Genomic DNA, 21,507 nt, shown 5'->3' on the forward strand with positions numbered 1-21,507 from the left:
AAGACATATGTACAGCTTTTAAAAAGACTTTGAGAACCACCAATACTTATTTCAAGATATTTGAGAGCATCTTTCATATTTGAAAATAATCTTGTTCTCCTAATTCTTTTTGTATTGTTTTGCCATGTTAAATAAAATGGCAAATAATAAATAGGATTATTTTAATGTGCATTTATAATATGGGTATTATAATTTAAGGTATAAATATTGACCTACCAATATACAGTACTCCATTTCCAGGAAAATGAAACTGCAACTACATAAAAGTACATTTTCATGAAATAAGACAAATGAAATTTTCATAAATTTTTATTTCTCAAGGTGAACAGCAAGATGACAGCATGATTATCTTCTAGCAAAGCTCTAACAGAGATCGATGCAGACAGAATTAGTTGTGGGATACAGCTGCAATCTACATTTTCAACAAACTGTATCTTCTGCACCTAAGTCCTATTTCTAGAAAATTGCATAAATGCTGCAATTTGAGTCATCAAGTAAATCTGGTAAGGGTGGTTGCAGGTAGCAAAAAAATTGAAGCTGGTGAATCAAGAGAAAAGTGCAAAGAAAAAAGTTTTTGAAAAATTCCTTAAATTTTCTATCAAGTACATGTGTATGCTTTTGAATTTATTAATCCATAATACAGTAGATATGAAAACTGTATCAAAATGTATTTTTATATCAAAGCATCTCTATTTTGGTTACAATATTTGCACAAACATGATAACTTCAACTCATTGCATTCTCTATTACCTTAACATTCACAGCTTTAATTTTTATAACTTGTTTGAATACTTATTTTTCTAAATTGTTTATGAAAATCAAAGCCATAATCCAAATGGTATCAGAGATTACACTAGGCTGTCAACTGTAACAAAAATTAACTCAGGCTTATCTTCTTCTGCATTAAACCTTACAGAGACTATAGTTTTCAAATATGAACGTTGTTTTAGTTTTAAATATACAACATGATTGTGATGATACTACAGAATTCTCATATGCCTACTGCCAAAATATTCCTTATTACTAGCACTTGTTGTTAATGTGGTATACATGTCATAACCAACAAATCATTGTGAACATACAGTACCTTTATCATTGTAGTTAAAGTCCATTATTTTTCTTTTTTCAAATTTCCTGAAATTTTCCCACCTCCTCAAATTTTTTGTTTGAGAATTTTTTCCAGGACAATTCTGATTGCCCTGCCTCCTTAATTTCTCCTAAGCTGTGACAGTTTTGCAGACTTCCTTTGTTTTTGGTCATCTAGGGAATTTTGAGGAATACTAGTCTGGTACTTCTCAGCTGAAATTTCTTTGATCCCTCTTGTTCTCATTACACTGGAGTTAAGGGAGTTTTTGGTGAGTGTTCATAGAAACAAGTTGCCTGTCTCATTTCGTACTGAGTTTGCATATTATCAACATGATTATTTAATGTTAATGCTAACCATAATGTATCAGATATCTTTACAATAAAATTATTGTTCCTTTCTCCTTTTGATATATTAGTTTTAGAAAGAGACATTTCACAAAATCTGTAGTTAAAAAAGGAGGAAAGAGTTTGGAGTGCTGCTGCAGGTTCATCATCCTAGCACTTTGGGAGCCTGAGGCAGAAAGTTCGCAAGCGTGAGTCTCATCTGGACAACTTAGCAAATTAGAGACATCCTGTTTCAAGGTAATAATAATACTGATAATAATCATCTTCATCATCATCATCATCATGGTGAAAGAAAGAGGCTCAGAATGGAATTCAGTGTGAAGGCACTGTGCTCAGACCTCGATACTGGGGGAAAATTTTAAAAATGAGGGATTACACTGTTTTCTTGAATTGAACATCTATGTACACTATTTGGGATTCTTCTTTATGGAAGTCATCTGCCTGTTCTTTCCAGTCATTATACATTCTGACATTTTTTTACATTAGCATGGCTCATGGATTTCTTCTTGTGATTTGGACTATAAGCAAGTGCTATTTTTTTCTCAAAATTTTCAGTTAGGCTGCAGGAAACTTACAGTTCCTTGCTAGTGTTCCATGCACCTATACCATGTCCCCAGCATTGTGAAGTGTGTGTGTGTGTGTGTGTGTGTGTGTGTGTGTGTGTGTGTTTGTGGTTTTATTTGAGTACTTCCTTACTTCTGAACAATAAAAGATGCTCCAGACTCAGTTTTGCATAATTATTGTCACATTTTGAATTAGATATTTCTTCCAGAAGACTTGATTTAACATTGTGGATAGGCTATCTTTGTAGGATTCCTTTCATTTTTTGTTTGTATAGATTGTGATTATAATGACAAGTAAAGGGTAATACCATTCCATAGCTCCCGTCTAAAATGAATGTATTTGTGTGTTTTGTGAGTTAAGCCCTTGTGCTTTTGAACGTTTTGCAACTCAGAAGTAGTCATAAAAGCAAAACTCAATAATAGATTTAGGAAAATTACAATGAAAGAAATTAAATATTAATCCCTTATTTCTTAATATCTACAGGAAAATTCCTTTTCTGTGAAAGAAATATATGTGGAATGCGATAGACAAATTATATGTAACCACAGAGCTGTTTTATAAATGTATATTAAATATATTTGCAAATGTTTTGTGTGTATTTTCAAGATTTGTATCACTGCAATACATGTATGCATGATTTTAAATTATATTAATTTAAAATTCAGTTCAATTGGGGGCTGGGGATTTAGCTCAGCGGCATAAGCGCCTGCCTTGCAAGCAGGCAGTCATGGGTTCGATCCCTGGTACTGGTAAAAAGGAAAAAGACCAAAAAAAAATTCAGTTCAATTTTAGTCTATTATAACAGAAAGAAGTAAAATTTAATCTTTAATAATTTATATTTCATTTCACATTGGCTAGTGGCATATTTTGGTTAATACTCTAAAATAGATTTTGTAGAAAAATAAGGACAGTGCTTGCTTCAGCAGCACATATACTAAAAAAAATAAATTGGAACAGTGCAGAGAAGATTAGCATGGCCCTTGCATAAGGGTGACATGCAAATTCGTTAAGCATTCCATATTAAAAAAAATAAAAATAAGGGCATATCACATTATTGTATTTTTATGCTACAAGAGTTATCTAGTAATACAGAGCAATGTTGTATCTTAAAAATTATATATTTCTTATTTAGTTCAGTATTTTAAAAATGTAAACTTTATTAAAGAATAGGACATATCTTAAAATTCAGTTTGAGACAACCTAAAATTAGAAGCACAAACAGAAAAGTTAAGGCCTACTTCACTGAAATAAAAGAATTTTCTAACATAGCATACACTTTTTTTTTCTTTGAACAGAAAGGCAAAAATCTATCATAACAATATTAGAACAAAGCAATGAATTGTTTTTGCTCTAAATGTGTCATGAATCAAAGAAGATTTTGTAGTAGCCAGCACAACCCAGTTAAATGACTATTCTGATTCTTAAGGAGACAGAAGAGTTATGTCAATAGTAATTTTACATCCTGTCCTCCAGCTGTATCTTTTCAGGGTGATGTAATTCACAAACAATACTCACATTTCTAAAATGCATAATCAATGCTTTCCAAATTACTAAAGTTGTTATCTAACTATTGCCACCTTCTTGTTTTTTTTTAACATTTCATAACTTCAAAAAGAACTCTCATATCATTAATAGCTGCTCCACATTCTCCCTTCCCCACAGCACCTGGCAACTGCTAATCTGCTTTTTTTTTTTCAAATTTAAATAAAAATTTATTTAAAGAAAGACTAAACAAAACAAAAAATGGGTAGAAATAATAAATGTTTTCAGAGAAAAAAATAAACAGTAAGAAGTCACTAGTTGATGTTTACATACTGTCCTTTTACAAATAGTTGTTCAAGATATAAAAGTGGAACATATAAAGTGGGAATTCAAACAGCAAGACTTCAAACAGTTCTGTTCAACTATCCAACAAAAACTTAGTAATATGGTTGTCAATCCTACACACTTAAACACACACGTAGCTATCCGTATCTTCATTTATGTTAAAATTAAACAAACTAAAACAGGCTAAGATCATTTTGAACAAAGAATACTAGTATTGCTGGATTTCACATTAAGATATTCCAGGATCAGCACTGGGTACTGTAGTGTCTTTTTAAAAAAATTTTATTTAAAGAAAGACTAAACAAAACAGAAAATGGTTAGTAATAATACATACTTTCAAAGAAAAAATAAACAGTAAGAAATCATTAGGTGAGGATTACAGACTGTCCTCTTACAAGTAGTTATTTAAGATCTAAAGTGGAGCATATAAAGTGGGGATTCAAATAGTAAGAGTTCTGTTCAATTATCCAACAAAAACTTAGAAATATGGTTATCAACCCTATACACTTAAACATACATGCAGTTATCCATATCTTCAATTACGTTGAAATTGAAGAAACCCAAGCTGGCTAATATCACTCTGAAAAAAGAATAATACTATTGCTGGGTTTCACATTATGACATCCCAGGATCAGCACTGGGTATTTTAGTGTCTTTTTTTCCTCAGAGTATCTGTTCATTTTATCATGTGTCGTAAGATCAGTTCTCATAAACTGTTTATAGATTCTACACATGCATGAGTCTTAACATGTATTTCTATCCTTTGTATATTAGAGGGAGAAACAAAACAAGACAAAACAAAGCATATTCTTATAAACACGTGAAATGAAAAAGACATATAAGGTTGTTGTACAAGAAGTTCTATCATAGTTCCTCTGTTGTCTCTTGTTATCTTCAGTAGAAATGGCTATATTATCAGGCTTAGTATAATTTAATGTATCAGTACATTACAATATTAATAAAAACACAACTTTGTATATAGTATAAAACTTCAAAAGCAGTCAGTTATCAAACCAGAAAGTGTATTGTAGAGTATTGTCATCTTCAGTGTAGTTGCCTATACTCTCATAGTTGATGCTATCAGTTATATCAGTTTTGAATAAAACCCGTTGATAGCAAACAGCAATCAAACAAACCAGATTTAACTAAGATCAGTCATGATAAAACAGTATAAATCATACAGGGCTCCAGATTAAGATTATAGGAAATTAAAAACGATTATTGTGCTATATCCTGATGTTTTGGGGATAGCTGTCTGTGCCCTCAAATCTAATGCAAGTAGACAAACTAGGACAGAATAAAATCTATCAAAAAAAAAAAAGAATAAAATCTATCTAACAGAGTGGTGGGAGTAATTGGGGTTTTAAATCCTGATACATTATTAATATCTTCTGCCATCTTTTTAAAGACTCTCCCTCCCCTTTCACTTCCCCGGGGTACACTGTGCATTTTTGGGTCTGATCAAGTCCCTTGGTTTTAAATTGGGGGAGGGAGCAACCTGCTATTAAACTACATGGTTCCAAACCTTCTCTCTCCTGGACTTGATCTCTAATTGTATTCCTTTACCTATTAAAGCCTGTCTTTTAACCTAACCACAAATACTGGTCTGGTTGCCCCTATTACTCTCTGGTTCTCTGTCATATAGAGCATTGTTTTCTCATATTTGATTTTCAGTCCATGTACTCTTTTTCATGTTAATTGTATTTCTTATAAATAGCATCTCGGTAGACCCTGCCTCCTGATCTACTCCACGTGTGATTTTTTTTAAAAAATTTAATTTAGTATATCAAGGTCTTCTATGTTAGAGATTTTAACCTACTTTCTCTGCCTCATTTCTATTATACTCTCTTTTGCCATCAGTTGTCTGCTTATTTTCTTCATTCGGTTTTCTGCTCCATTCATTGAGGTCTTTCTGCCACTGTTTCTGGAATACTAGTACTTTTCTCTCTCTCTAGAATGCCCTGCTGTATTCTCTGTAGAGTTGGATTGGTGGTTGCGAATTTCCCAAATTCCTTTTTGTCTTGGAAGCATCTTTTTTTCCCATTAATTTCTAGAGACAGTTTACCAGGGTATACCAATCTGGTATGGAGGCTATTTGCTTTCAGGGCTTGGAATATTTCGCTCCAGGCTCTTCTTGACTTGATGGTTTGGGTCGAGAAGTCTGCCATTATTCTGATGGGCCTTCCTTTATAGGTTATCTGTTTCTTGTCTCTAATACCTTTTAATATTCTGTTCTTATATTGAATTTCTGGGATCTTGATTATTATATGCCTGGGTGTAGCTCTGTTTTGGTTGTAGGTGACTGGGGTTCTGTATGCCTCATATATCTGCATATCATTTCCTTTCCCTATGTTTGGGAAGTTTTCCTTAATTATTTCTGTGAATAGTCTTTGTAGTTCCTTTGTTTGTATCCCTAATTCTTCATTCACATTCTTTGTTCTCAAGTTATAGATCCTCTTGTAGTCTTCTAGCTTTTGTATTGTTACTGCTTGTTTCCTTGTTATTTTTTAAAAAAAGTTTTTCCTTTCATAATCCCATATTGAAAAACTGTCCTCCAGTTTGGATAATCTATCCATAGATTTTTTCAAGCAGATTTGCCATCTTTCCATAGAGTTTTTTTTATTTCCTGGTAATCTCTTTGAATCTGCTTCATGTATTCTATATTTTCTTTATATTCCTCATCAAATGTTCTCTCCTTTGTTTGAGTTCCTCCCTTCTTCTGTCTGTGTCTGCTTGAGGGGTGCTTAGCATTTATTTTGTTAATGTTCTTATATCTTGCTTTACTTGGCTAAATATTTCACTTTTGAGCTTGTCTATGAGGTCCCAAAGTTATCTCTTTATGTCCACTGGTGCCGTGTTTGATATGGCATGCTTGCTCTCCTCATTCTCCTTTGTATTTACCTGTCCTGGGTCAGTGTTCTCAGGGTAGCCAGCCGTTATCTATCCGCCATCTTTGCTCCCTCCCACTGTTCTAATCTGATTCTGATTCATGTGGATTTGTCTATTCTACATATATTGTATACAATTAATCATATAAATCATTCACTATGTGGCCATTTGCATCTGGCTTCTTTTACTCAACCTGAATTCAAGATTCATCCAAATTTTAACTTAAATCAATAGTTTATTATTTTCCATAGTTGTAGGATATTTATACATATAGCTATGTTATCCATTAATATACACAGTTAATATATATTACTTTGCTTATCCATTTGTCAGTTGGTGGACTTTGAGCTCTTTCTAAGTTTTGACTCATGCTAAGAAAGTTACCACAAGCATTCACGTACAAATTCTCATATATACACCTGTGTTTGAATAACCTGGGTATATATCTAAAAATGAAACTGCTGATAATATAAATATTACTCTAGGAGTAATTTTTTAAAGAAAAATATGAAACTTTGTAAAGCATTTGTGCTATTATTTTACATCACTTTGGGGGAGATGTGATGGTTCCAATTTCTCCACATCACTATCAAAACATTGCACAAAAAGATTTTGTGTTCCTATACTTATTTACAAATGAAAAGGGGTCTGTTGTTAATTTATAAAATGTTTCCAGTAGAAGTATATCATAAAAAGTAGATATATACATTTGATAACAATGTAACATAGTTTTCAAATTAATGTGGCTAATTAAATCTTTTCTTCTTATTAACTTGATAATTATACTTAGTAACATTGTCCTCCACAGTATTAAAATGATTTGTATAATATAAATACTTTACTAGTTGAATCTGATTATTTTAAATTTTTAGATTTGAATTCAGATATCTTTTGGAGATAAGGCTTTTAAAGAATTATTCTTACTGTTATTCTGGAAATAATCTCCAGAAGAGAGCCTTGTGTACAGAGATAAAATGTGACTTTGTAGAATAAGATTGGCAGATAAAAATACTAGGATCAACAATTTTAACTTAAGTTATGAGATAAAAATATTAAACAGTTTTTATCTGAAAAATGCATTACTGAAATTATTGTAATAATTACATCTCTACTATCCATTTGTGAAGCTACAATCAAGTTAAACCACTATATAGTGGAAATTATTGTAATAATTACATCTCTACTGACCATTTGTGAAGCTACAATCAAGCTAAACCATTATATAGTGGAAACTATGTACTTGGAATTAATTACATTTTGCAATTTTCCCATATTTTGAGTTTCCCTCCACTGTAAATTAGAGCAAGTTGTAAGTATTAGTAGCAGATTTGGGGGGCATATGCTAGTGACATTTCAAAATAAAATTTGGAGGGGATAGTTATATCACTTATTGTTATGGCAATTATGAGTCTATAATACGATAAATCTCTCACTCTACTATCAATTCTTGTTCTTGCAAGAACATCAAATAGTTGTGAAGTAGGAAAGAACCTTTACTAGACAAAAATTATTTTGAAAAAAAAAAGATTTTGAAATGTTTGCAATGAAACTGTGATGCTTGCTAGTATGTCTCACAGGCCTTAGTCAGTACTTGCTATTCTTTGTACTCATAGATTCAAACAGTGTCAACTTAGTGTCCATTAAGGCACTGGTGAATTGTTATGAATACTTGCTTTTGCAGGTGCTAGGTCAGAGAAGTAGTTGCAGAGAACAGTGTGGTACAAAAGGTGTTGACACCTCTCCCCTTTGGAAAAGAATGATAAAAGCATCATCTCCTGGAAAATATAAAGAAGGATGAGTCTACTTGCCTGTCAAGTACTGTGTTATCAAATTAGAAATATAAAAAACAGGGCACCTAAAATAAGCAAAATACTTTTAATTTCATTAGGGATTCCATAATCCAGATGAAGGTGGATAAATTAAAGGAATGTGCAAATAACTGGAAGACATAAATATAACTTTAATAAGATAGATCTTTAAAATGAGTTTCACAGATTCAAACTAAAATACTTTCTTAGTAATGTGCAAGGCTTTTTAAAAAGTCTTTTTAGTGCATGTTCTCCTATTTATTTCATTCTTACATTTTAAATATTAGTCCATAATTTATGATCCTCAACTTTACAGTGGAGAATATAACTTTCAAAGATTAAGTTACCTATTTTAGGTTTCTATTAAGGTATAATCTCTATTTCAGTTAATATCAGTATTTCCTGCCATAGGCTCAAGCCACAAATCTTGGATTCATTCCCTGTATATTTCATAACATACATACAAATGGACAGGGAATCTTTTTTTGGTATTAGTTAGACAAATTGATTCAATAGAAAAATATCTCCCTCATTGATTATGAGATGATTGGAAGGAAATATAGTTAGAAGGGAAAAAAAGGATAAATATTTGTATCATCTCTCAGTTTTGAGAACAAGGAGATGATTTCTGAGCAGTCACAACATACAATCAGTGAATTTTTATTTTGTAATTTTATTATAAATTCACGGAAACAGATACATGAGGAGTTTCATTCATTGCAGTTAAACTGTCCTTCATGGCTTAAAGAGTCCCATGTTTAGTTAGTGGGGACCCATTTAAGTTAGTTCCTTTTCATGTGATCCAAGTAGCCTCATATGGTTCCATTCTTTTTAGGCTCATCTTTTGTATATCCTGCCTCAGACTGAATCAGCCTTTTCTTTTAGAAAACCTGGATTGGTACAATGCAAAACCATGTTTAGAATCACTGTATAGGTTCTAGGAATATTCCTCTCTCCTGAGTTAGTTATAGTTTATAAATCTACTTATTGAGTAAAAGAATATTTGAGCTAGTTTTTAAAATTTAATCTTTACTGCTACTCATCTGTAATGAAATTGAAACACAGAAAAGTGAAGTAAGCTCTGAGTCACATCTGAACTCTGCATTTGAATACAAGAATTGATTCCAAAACACCATTTGTCATGATGGTAATGGGCAATGTTTCTCAAGGTATGCTACATATATTCATTGTGGGCATAGCATGACTTGGATTGGGACAAGACAAACGTAAGTGTGTTTGTGTAATTATTTAATAATTACATAATTTAAGTAAGAAAATATCAAATCTATGATTTCTTCAATATTGTGAAGAATAAATTTAAGAAATCAATCACCTTAAAGCGTATTTTATAATAGTGTGCATATGTGCTATTGAGAGTAATTGGGAGGTAGTATTGAATAATTGAATTTAAATTTGTAAAGTTTATTTTACCAAAAGCTGTGTGGTATTATTTGAGCAAAACTGGGTATGTTTAAATGAAAAGTGAGTGATACAACAGGAAGAATAGATTGGGAATAGATGTAGAGTATAATGCTGACAATGGTGATACTTTTTAAAGGGAAGATATGTGGTAGGTGCTTTATCTGTGTTATCTCAAATTCCAACACAACACTGTGAGAGATTTTTACCATATTGACTCTTGAGAAAACTGAGGTTTAGAGCATGTTTAAATTCCAGAATATGTATACTTGGATTCACTCAGTCATATAGATATATCCTAGGGAATAATTCATTACAGTTACATGATGAAATCTGCTCCTGAAAAACTAATTTGTACATTACATGTTTGGTTAAGTAAAAATGAAGCATCTATTTTTGATCTGCTTAAACTTGATTCTTACAATAATTCATATAGTGAGTCACTTTTGCTACAAATAACTATTGAGTGGGCACAATATTCCATGCAATGCTCTGTAACTTCAGAAAGAAATTAGAGTCATAGCTTCCATTTTTATTGACTTTAATCAGTCAAGAATGGACGCATGCTTTACAATAAAATATAAACATATGGAGGTCAGTGTGGATATTTCTGGCAAAGTATACATTAGCTTTTTAAAAACATAAGTGTATATTCAATTTGAAAGCTCTGGAAAATATTAAAGAAAATTTTATATTAAAAATACCATTTTACATTAACTTTTATTTTTATTTAAATATATAAATCATCAGCATTTTTATATATATAGACATCTATTTCTTTAAACAACAATGATGTTATACTAACTAATTCTATCTTTTCATTCTACTAGCCTAAAGTTTTCTATTATATTAATTTAATACAGCTTAACTTATTATTTTGGGTCATTCACACTTTTTTTCAATTTTTTTACATTATAAATAATTCTAGAATGAATAACTTTCCAGATAAATCCTTGCCTAATTTATATAATTTAAAAATTATTTGAGGTGGAGTTTCTAAGCCAAAATATATGGACACATTTTAATTATTATTAAAGATTTTTACATTTTAGCAAGCATTTCAGACATTCTTAGGAGTAAAAAGAAATCGTATTTGAGATTGTTGGCTTTTCCTGACATACTGTGAGAAATATTCAATTAAAAATTTTGTTTTATTTCTTTTTTAAAAATTTTATTTAAAGAAAGACTAGACAAAACAAAATAGGTAGAAATAATACATACGTTCAGAGAAAAAATAAACAGTAAGAAATCACTAGTTTATGTTTACATGTTGTCATTTTACAAATAGTTGTTCAAGATACAAAAATGAAACATGTAAAGTGGGAATTCAAGCAGCGAGATTGCAAACAGTTCTGTTCAACTGTCCAACAAAAACTTAGTAACATGGTTGTCAATCCTGTACTCTTAAACATACATGCTGTTATCCATATCTTCATTTAAAAACTTGTTTTATCTCTTAAAGCAGTTTTAGATTCACAGGAATTTCCCTGTGGTCATAAGGTTTTACCCCTATCTATGGACAGACTTCTCAAGTATCAATATTCCCAGGCAAAGTCATGCAGTTGTTATAACTATTGAATTTACAATGATATATCACATTCTAATGTCCACAGCTGGGCACACTCTTTGGCTTTGCTTTCTGTGGGTTTGGACAAATGTATCATGTTTTACACAGAACAGATTTAATATCCTAAAAAATCTATGAGCTCCATCCACCTGGTGATCTCTCCCACAATTTTACTCCTAACAATAATCTTCATATTTGTAGTTGTGCCTGCAGTTTTGTCTTTTCCAGAAGTACCTAAATGGAATCATACAGAATGCAGACTTTAGATTGTCTTCCTTGTTTAATAATATCAATTTGTTTCCCCCATGTCCTTTAATTCTTTGATAATTCATTTTATTTAGTTCTAAAGACTATTCTATTGTCTGGATACAGTACAATCTGTTATCTATTGTAATAGGTTTTCCCAGAGAGTAAAACAGTAGGATATATATGTGGATATAAATTTAGAAATATATATATATATTCAAAAGGGGATTTATTATGAAAATAAGTTCACATGTTTAAGGAGGTAAAAATATTCCACAGTGGGCTGCACTCAAAATGGAGTTCCTGGAATGTTGAGAGTGCTCCTTAGGGTAGACGGTCCTTAGAACCAGGGAAGCGGGTGATATAACTTTGTCTAGGGAGAAGGCTCATAAATTTGAGCATAATGAAGTGTTAATAGTTCTGGAGTCCAAAGATTAGAGACCCTAGAGCTTTGATATCCACGGACATGAGCAAAAGAATATGTCCTACCAAAGGAGAGACAGAAAAGTCATCTTTTTGTCCTGTGCAGGCACTCAGCTTATTGGATGGTGTCTGCCTATATTGAAAATGATTCTTCCCCAGTCAATACGAAGATTCACACACCAATATCCCACGGAAATATTCTCACAGACACCCTCAGAAATAATCCTTCACTACGCTTTATCAATCCTAAATTGACTCAATAAATTAACCACTTTACAACTCATCTACTAAAGGAAAGTTACTTCAAAAATATAAAAATTATGACTAAAACTGCTATAAATAACTATAGTTAGGTTTTTGTGTGAACAAGTCTTCAATTCTTTTGAGAAAACAATGAAAAAAATCAAGGAGCTCAATTGCTGTATCAGTTGGTAATGTTCACTTACCAAGAAGCTGCCAAACTGTTTTCTAAAGTTGTGATATTCTACATTCTCACCAGCAGTGAACAAGAGGTTCAGTTGTTCACATCCTTGGTGGCATTTTGCGCTACAGCTGTTAGTAATTTTGACCAATTGATATAGCTGTATCTGATTGATGTTTCCATTTGTTTTTGCCTAATGATCTTTCGTCTGGTGCATCTTTTCACATGCTTATTGTTTTATACGTATATGTCCTTTGGTGAGGTCTATATTAAGGTCATTAGCCTGTTATTTGAGTGGTTCATTTTCCTAATATTGAGTTTTATGAATTCTTTACATATTGTAGATAACAAGTCATTATCAAATTTTTCTTTTAGTCTGTTTCTTTCCTTTTTATTCTTTTACAACGTTTTTGCATAGCAAATTTTTAAAATTTTAATGATGTCCTACTACATAATTTTTTCTTTTATGGATTGTACCTTTTTCTTGTATCTGAAAAGTCATTGCCAAATCCAAAGTTCTAGGTCTTATGTTGCGATTTTCTAGGTGCTTTTACAGTGCTGAATTTTATATTTAGGCTATGATTCATTTAGAATAAGTTTTTGTGGAAATGTAAGTTCCATATCTAAAATTATTTTATTTTGTTTTTTGTTTGTGCAGTTGTTCTGTCACTGAATGTTAAAAATTTGACCTTATCTCACTTGCCTTTGGTAATTTGTCAAATGTCAGTTGGCTAAATTTGTAGCACTTCTAGATTCTCCATTGATCTATTTATATATTTTTTCCATCAATATTATACTGTCTTGCTTATTGTGGCAGTATATAGTACATCTTGAAAGTATGTAATATCAATCTTTCAATTTAATTCCTTTTCTTTAATATCACTCTGGTTATTTTGAGTTTTTTGTCTTTCTGTACAAACTTTATAATCAGTTTGTCAATAACTATAAAATACCATCCTGGGATTTTCATTAGGATTGTTGAACTTGTATCTCAAGCTCGGAAGAATTACTATCTTGGCAATAATAAGTCTTCCTACGTACAGTCTTGAATTACCTTTATTTTACTTTTACTAGAGTTTTGTAATATTCCTCATATAGATCTTGAACATATTTTGTTACCTTTGTATTTTACCTTAGTATTGTATATTTGGAGGTGCTAATGGAACTAATATTATAATTTTATAGGCCACTTGTTCATATTTGGTATACAGGAAAGTAGTTGATTTCTGTACATTAACCTTGTGTCTCAATATCTTACTTTCAATTGCTTATTAATTTTAAGATAATTTTTGTTGTTCCTCATTTTCTACATAATCATATCACATGAAGAAATTCAATTTATTCCTTGCTAATATCCATATTTTTATTACCATTTCTTATCTTGACTTTCCAATACAATTTGAAAAGAAAAAATCAGAGGGGAAACCCTTGTTTTATTCCTAATATTACTATCAAAGTTTCTGGTTTCTTTCCAATTAGTTTAATGTTAACTACAGGGTTTTTAATAGATATTCTTTGTTATATTGAGAAAATTTTCTCTATTTCTAGTTTATTGAAAATTTCTGTCGCTAATGGGTGTTGGGATTTTGTCCAATGCACCTTCTGCATCTATGTGATCATTCCAGTTTTCTTTTACTGCCTCTTGATATAATACATTACATTAATTGATTTTTAAATATTTATTCACCTTTATGGAGCTGGGAGAAATTCTAGTTGGTATTGGTGTGTAATTCTTTTTGCACAAGAATGGAAATTAATGAATGAATTTTTGCTTTCTTTGAAAACTGCTACATTGTCAGACTGGCTGGTTCCTTAAATCTATAATCAGATAGATTGTTTTAAGACTGAAATGGAAGGTAATCATCTACCACTCCTTTAGCTGTGTTTTTTATTTTTCAACATATTTTTGTACTTCTAAGCTGAATTCACTGTCCTTTCTTCTTCTTCTTTTTTATACAAACGTGAAGATGCCTGGTGGTCATGTCCAGCTCTAGAAGGTCAATCTTTAAATAGTAACAGACGCTCATTCTTAGACTAAGCAACAATGGAATAGCTCCATTTCAAATATGAAGGGTTTCAAAAATTGTGGCCTCATTCAATATCACCAGAATTATTTTAGTGTAATTTTTTAGATAATAAAAATCTTCTGAATTGAGTCATTGTTTTTGATCATAAAACTACTGAGAATAAAACACATCTTTTAAAGTTGCTATATGTATGGCTTATTCAATGTAAAATTTTATAAATCTGTTAAAGAATAGGAACTCTAAACTGAGAAAATATTTACCTTTCACATTAGATAGATATTATGCCAAGAAAATTGGGTTTGTATACCATTAGTTGGTGGTTAATTCTAGCTTACGTTTTTCCTCTAATTCAAGGAAGAGATTTCACTCTGAATGTAGTGTTCAGTGAATTCAAAATTACACAGTTGACCTCTTGGGTTCATGTTCTTGAACACTGTGTCAGCGTGGACTGGAATAATAAGTGCTTGTATTAATGCTTTTCATCTCTACCTTAATGTGATTTAAATGTATTCTGTTTATATTGGAATAAAAACGTGTCATTGACTATTGAATTTGTTATGCTGCAAATGCAGTTAGGGTGCTATTCAATTTCAGGTGAAAACAATTCTAGCTTTTCTGAGTACAAAAAGGCTGCTTGTCCTCTTGTAACCATGGAGACCTATGGTGAGTTTAGGACTTTAAGTCATGTGTTCTAAATCAGAAAAAAAAAAAAAAAAACAACAACAACAAAAAAAAACTCTGGGAAAATCACAGGAGTCACAATTCACCCTACAGGGAGAGAAGAGTTAGATTAGACACGTCCAAGATAATATAGAGTCACAGGGTGGATCCATACTTGATCTTTATTTTCACATTACTCAAAACTAGTACAGACCATAAAAGCAAAGCAAGCATTACTAAATGTCATAAATATTTGTTCAATGAATGGATGAATGAATGAATTAAATATTACCATTTTAAACTGATTGCAACTGTATAACCATGAAATCAAGTGAAAGTTAAAGTTCACCAGCTTTCCCAGACTCAAAACTGGGTAGTACACCAAAAAAGCAAAAAGGACACTGCAAAGTACCTCACAGTATCATTATATCCCTGGATGGAAGAACAGGGCCAGAAAAGTTAACTCTCATAACCAATTTACTAGACAAACAACTACTTTCAATAAAATAAATCAGATACTGTTTGTCATTTTATTTTAAGCTGCAATGACAATATGAACAATTGCAGTAGTTAAAAATAGTCACAACAGAGAACATTTCTTGCTTATGTATGTGTTGCTTTAACCTGATCCATTGTGAAGGTTTGTGTCAATGGTCCGCAAGCCTCATGCACTTATGGATTTGACCAAATCTAGCATTTGTGATTGGTTCATTGTTTAGTGCTCAGATTGGTGGTGTGTTTCATCGTCCAGGGGTGGAGTCAGGGTATGATGCATTGGTAAGAAGAAAGTGTGTCTCTCTCTCTCTCTTGCTGGTTTACTTCTTGCTCTTTGCAGTGGCCTGCCAACTGCCTTGTAGCCAAAAGAGTATGGACTGAAACCTCCAAGAAGTGTAAGAAATAAACCTTTCCTTCCCTAATTTTGAGTGTCAGATATTTTGTCTCAGTGACAAGTAAAACGTAGCTATGACATCCAGTCACCGTGCATTTTTCTTCAAACTCAGCTCCAGTTTAATATTTCTTTTACAGTCCCAGAATTACCTCAAAGGTTTAATTTTTGGACTTTGATGACATCTCTAATAATCTCTTTTTACTTAAATTGCCATAAAATTATGCATATGACAGTTTGTGGCAGAAATTTCTAATTACATGAAAACCCCCATTTTGGGCCAGGGGTTTAGATCAGTGGCACAAATGCCTTCCTGGCAAGTGCGAGGTCATGAATTCAATCCCTAGTACAAAAAAACAAAACAAAACAAATGAACAAAACCATTTTATTTGTTTTATGCTCTATGGTTATCACTGTAGTAACCAAGCACCAACCACACAGTTATAGATTAACTGACCACATCGTCTTGCTATTCTTTATACTTCGTTCCACTCCACCTTCGTAACCTGTTTCTGTGTCAACTTTTGTTTCCCTTGTAAGAGACAAATGATGCTGTGTCAACCATTGTTCTCTTTATGAGAGATAAATGTTCCTGGAATTGGCAGACCAAGGGCTATGAATTGACTAACCACCCACTGTAAAATGCCTCTGACCTCAAGCAAAGGGGAACAAAGGCCTATCTTGTTTCTGTTTCTCATCACGATGTACTTAATGATCAATGAGCTAACCATAAAGGAACTATAAAAATCAGTCAAAATTGTAGCTCAATTGCACAGCTTTGCAAATTCCATCTGCACTGTGTCTCTGCACCAGCTAAAATAAAAGCGCTTCTTCTAAAAAAGATGTCATCTTGCCCCATTTTTCATCATGGGGCCTTGGTTTTTTTTTGGGGGGGTTACAACAAGTTGGTATCTACATTCAAGTAATACATTTCCCATCTTTTCCTGTGGCTTACAGTAATCATGTGACTAAGATCATATTTGTGGCTATATAACCAGAAGTGTTTGAATGCTGTACAGGTTTCCTCAAAGGAACTGATTTTGAGGGCAGAAAGTCTTTTGAATTGTTTTTTATTTTGTCCTGCAATAAGGATGTCATGATAAAGAGCAAGTCACTACCATGGAAAGCAAGAGAACAGAAGCCATTTCCAAAATCATAGTATACAGTGTTAGAAGCCTTTGTCTCTGAAGACCACATGAAGCCAGGACATTAATTCTCAGGTGGTAGTAATAATTGAGAGGGAGAGGGAGAGAGAGAGAGAGAGAGAGAGAGAGAGAGAGAGAGAGAGAGAGAGAGCAGTTGTGCAAGACACTCTTACTTATGATTGCTTGCTTTACTCATTGAATTATAAAGCTAGCTAATCCATACCTTCTACATAGGTCCTGATGTTTCTACCCCTATTTTCTATTGACCAATCACAATTGTTTCTAGTTCATCTTCCTGCATCAGGTTCTTCTTGCACATGCTGTCAGGTTGATCTTCTTAATCTTGACTCCGGTGCTGCTGTCAGCTTGAAAGTCTTCAGTAGCTCACCTTTGCCAACATAATAAAACCTCCTGTCTTCATCTGACACATAATGTTTTCCATAATGTTGAATTTGTCTATCTCACACATCTAAACTCCCTACATACATTTAAATTCCTTACATTGTAATCATATTAAATTACACCATCATCCCTCTTGGTAGAGCATTATCTGACAGTTGCTGCTGTGTCAATGTTAGTATTCTGAACAGCGATTGCTGTGTTTTCCATTTGTCTCGTTAGACAACTATCTCACATTGTATGCATTTTGTCTGTAGTTTTTATATCCTTCTACTTAACATTCTGATTGTTAGTGTACATTTCTTTGGAGAGTTCCGCTCTATTTTACTAGATTCTATTCTCATTAATTAATAGTCTATAATGGCACCAATTAAAATAAATCTGCCAGTGTTGAAAACATAAAATGAAATAGAGAATAGAGAAAAAATGTGGCCAGTCTCTATCTACTGAATTATTTATTTATTCACTTATATTTACTTCCTAAGCACTCACTTTCAAGTAAATAACACATATTTTATAGAAATTGACCACATTTTAACTATTGTTCAGGAATATTTTGTTACAAGCAAATCACAAATATTTTATTTAATATTTATACTTTAGAATATATTTATACTAAACTGTTTATAGATTTTCTGAAATCTGTACTTAATATTTGGTTTGCGTTTTCATATGCTAAATCCATCTCTCTTTTTTTTTTTTTTTTTTTTTTGAGGCAGGGTCTTGCTATGTAGTGCAGGTTGGCCTTGAACTTTTTTATGCAGCCTACGCTGGCCTTGAACTCATTTTGATCCTCTTGCTTTAGCCTCCAGAATGCTGGGATTATAGGCGTGCACCATCATATCTAGAAAAATCTGATAATTGTACAAGAGTCTGATTCTCTGAGAAAACAAAAACAAACAAACAGAAACAAAAACAAAAACAAAAACAAAAAACTGTCACAATGGTTGGCAAAGTATATGGCCAGACAGCTAGAATCTGTCTAACCCTGGCTTTTCCTACTGTCCCTTTTACCTTGATTCCTATTTCCTGATGGGCCCTTTAACTTTAGATCCTTTGTTCTGATTGCTTTCATTCTTATAAATTACCCAAATACCCTTGTTTAATGCTATAAATCATTTTTCCCGAGCATTTCTAATCTATTTTGTCCTGTGTTTGTTTATAATAGTTTTTATTTGTATCTGTTTATTTGAGTTATTTTTTTATTATGTCATCTCTTACTCCAACACGTTTTACAAATGCAGAAATCCTTGATCATTATTCTGTACCAACTACTAGAACAATGAAGCACAGAAGTCATTCATTAAGTGTTTATTGAAGGAATGACTACGAAGATATATGGATACAAGGGATGCAATTGAAAACTTTAATAATAATCTTCCATGTAATAAGCAGATGACAGATTATGACTAATTACAGATTGAAAACAATACTCAAAACATTGTATTTTAAAGTCTTTTCATAGGCCAATTTGTGGGAAAAATATATTTTTATATAAGAAATAAATACAGACATTTTTTCTATTAAATGTAATAAAAACCACTCAATAATTTTATTGCCAAAATATACCATTCTTTTGTTGGTTTATTTCTGTTGGATTTTTATAACTGGAGTACTTTTGTGTGATTCTATTGATGTCAGTAAAATAACAAAAATATTCAAATGAAATAAGAAGAACAGTAGACCAGTCAGACATTTTTATGGCTCTTATGTTTAGAAGGGTCAATGTCTTTTTTCTGGGCAATCATTACAGGACAATCTGCACATAACGTTGCTGATTATAAAAGCTCACTGTTTTTGTTTAAATATATTTGTACCCAATAAATTATTTTCTCCTTCCTGTCCTTGATTATAGATCTTGGACCCAAAGATTATACAAGATTCTTTTAAAGATCACAAAGAAAACCAAAAATTTCACCTTGAAATTTGAGGCAGGGAAAGAAACAATAATAGTGCCCTGCTTCTTAGGGAATGGGAAATTTTTTGTCCCTTGCGCATACAGATAAATCAGATAAATTTACTAAATTCAAACTGAGCACCCAGTTATATAAAACAAGTATTAATAGAAATGAAAAACCAAATTAATAGTAACACAATTTTAACAGGAGACCTTAACACACCATTGACACCAAGAGACAGATCAACCTAACAGAAAATCAGTAAAGAAATAACAGAACTGAATCACACCTGTGAACAAGTGGACTTGATAGACATATACAGAGTGTTCCATCCAACAGCATCAGAATGCACATTCTCCTCAACAGTACATGTGTCATTCTCTAAAACAGACCATATTTAAATAAATGCAAAAGTGATGAAATTATCCCTTGCATGTTATCAGATCATAGCGCCATGAAATTAGAAATTAATGATAAAAGATACAGCAAGAATCCCACAAACACATGGAAACTGAATAATACCCTCTTGAGTAATCAGTGGGTCACAGGGGAAATTAAAGAAGAAATTAAACAATACCTACAAGAAAACAAAAATACAAATACAACTTCTTGGACTCTGTGGGATGTAATGAAAGCTGTCCTCAGAGGAAAATTTATTGCAATGAGTTCCCATATCAGGAAAACAGAATGAATACAAATAAATAACCTGATGTTATACCTCAGACATGTAGAAAAAGAAGAGCAAGTCAAGCCCAAAACCAAAAGAAGAGAGGAAATTATAAAAATCAGGACAGAAGTTAATGCAATAGAGACTAAGAAAACAATCCAAAGAATCAATGAATCAAAGAGTTGGTTCTTTGAAAGAAAATATAAAATAGATCAGCCTCTAGCCAACCTTATTAAAAAAGGGAAGAAAAATTCAAATTCATGCAATAAGGAATGAAAAAGATGAAATCACTACAGACTCTATACAAATACAGAAGATCATCAACGGCTATTTGGAAAACCTCTACTCTCATAGGTTTGATAACACAGAAGAAATAGATTCCTAGCAACATATGAAGTACCAAAGCTGGGTCAAGAAGATGTAAAACTGCTGAATAACCCAATTTCTATTAATGAAATTGAACATGTAATTAAGTCCTTACCTACGAAGAAGAGACCAAGCACAGACAGATTCACTGCAGAATTCTTTTTTTTTACTTTTTTTTTTTGTCTTTTTCATTTTTATCTGTACCAGGGATCAAAGTCACAACTGCCTGCTTACAAGGCAGGCGCATATGCCGCTGAGCTAAATCCCCAGCCCCAGAATTCTACAAGAAGTACAAAGAAGACTTAATGCCGACACTCCTCAAACTCTCCAGTGAAATTGAAAGGGAAGCAATTCTTCCTAAGTCAGTCCTGGAAGCAAGTATTACTCTAGTACCAACACCGTAGAAAGACCAACTAAAAAAGACAACTACAGGCCAATCTCCCTAATGAACACAGATGCAAAAATCCTCAATATAATATTGGCAAATAGGATGCAGCAAATCATCAAGAAAATTATACACCATTACCAAGTGGGATTCATCCCAGGCATGCAGCATGCCTAAATCAATAAATGTAATCCACCATATCAATAAAACCCAAAGTAAAAATAACATGATCATGGCTATAGATGCAGAAAAAGCTTTTGATAAGGTCCAACATTCAATGATAAGAATCTTACAGAAAATTGAAATAGATGGTCTTTACCTCAATATAATAAAGGCCATCTATGACAAACCAACATTTAGTGTCATACTAAATGGCCAAAAATTGAAAGCCTTTATTTTAAAATCAGGCACAAGACAAGGATGTCCCTTATCTCGGCTTCTATTTAATATAGTACTAGAAATACTAGCCAGAGAAATTA

General features: G+C 32.2%; 1 non-coding gene across 1 annotated transcript; it reads left to right on the forward strand.

Annotated features, from left to right (window-relative positions):
- Positions 1-2,918: 2,918 nt before the first annotated feature.
- On the forward strand, positions 2,919-3,020 carry LOC111757333 (U6 spliceosomal RNA). The gene has a single exon (XR_002791705.2). It is a non-coding gene; the product is annotated as a U6 spliceosomal RNA (small nuclear RNA).
- Positions 3,021-21,507: the final 18,487 nt, after the last annotated feature.

The sequence above is a fragment of the Cavia porcellus genome, unplaced genomic scaffold, assembly GCF_034190915.1.
Source record: "Cavia porcellus strain 051 isolate PalLab524CR breed Dunkin Hartley unplaced genomic scaffold, mCavPor4.1 scaffold_30, whole genome shotgun sequence".
Taxonomy (NCBI): Eukaryota; Metazoa; Chordata; class Mammalia; order Rodentia; family Caviidae; genus Cavia; species Cavia porcellus.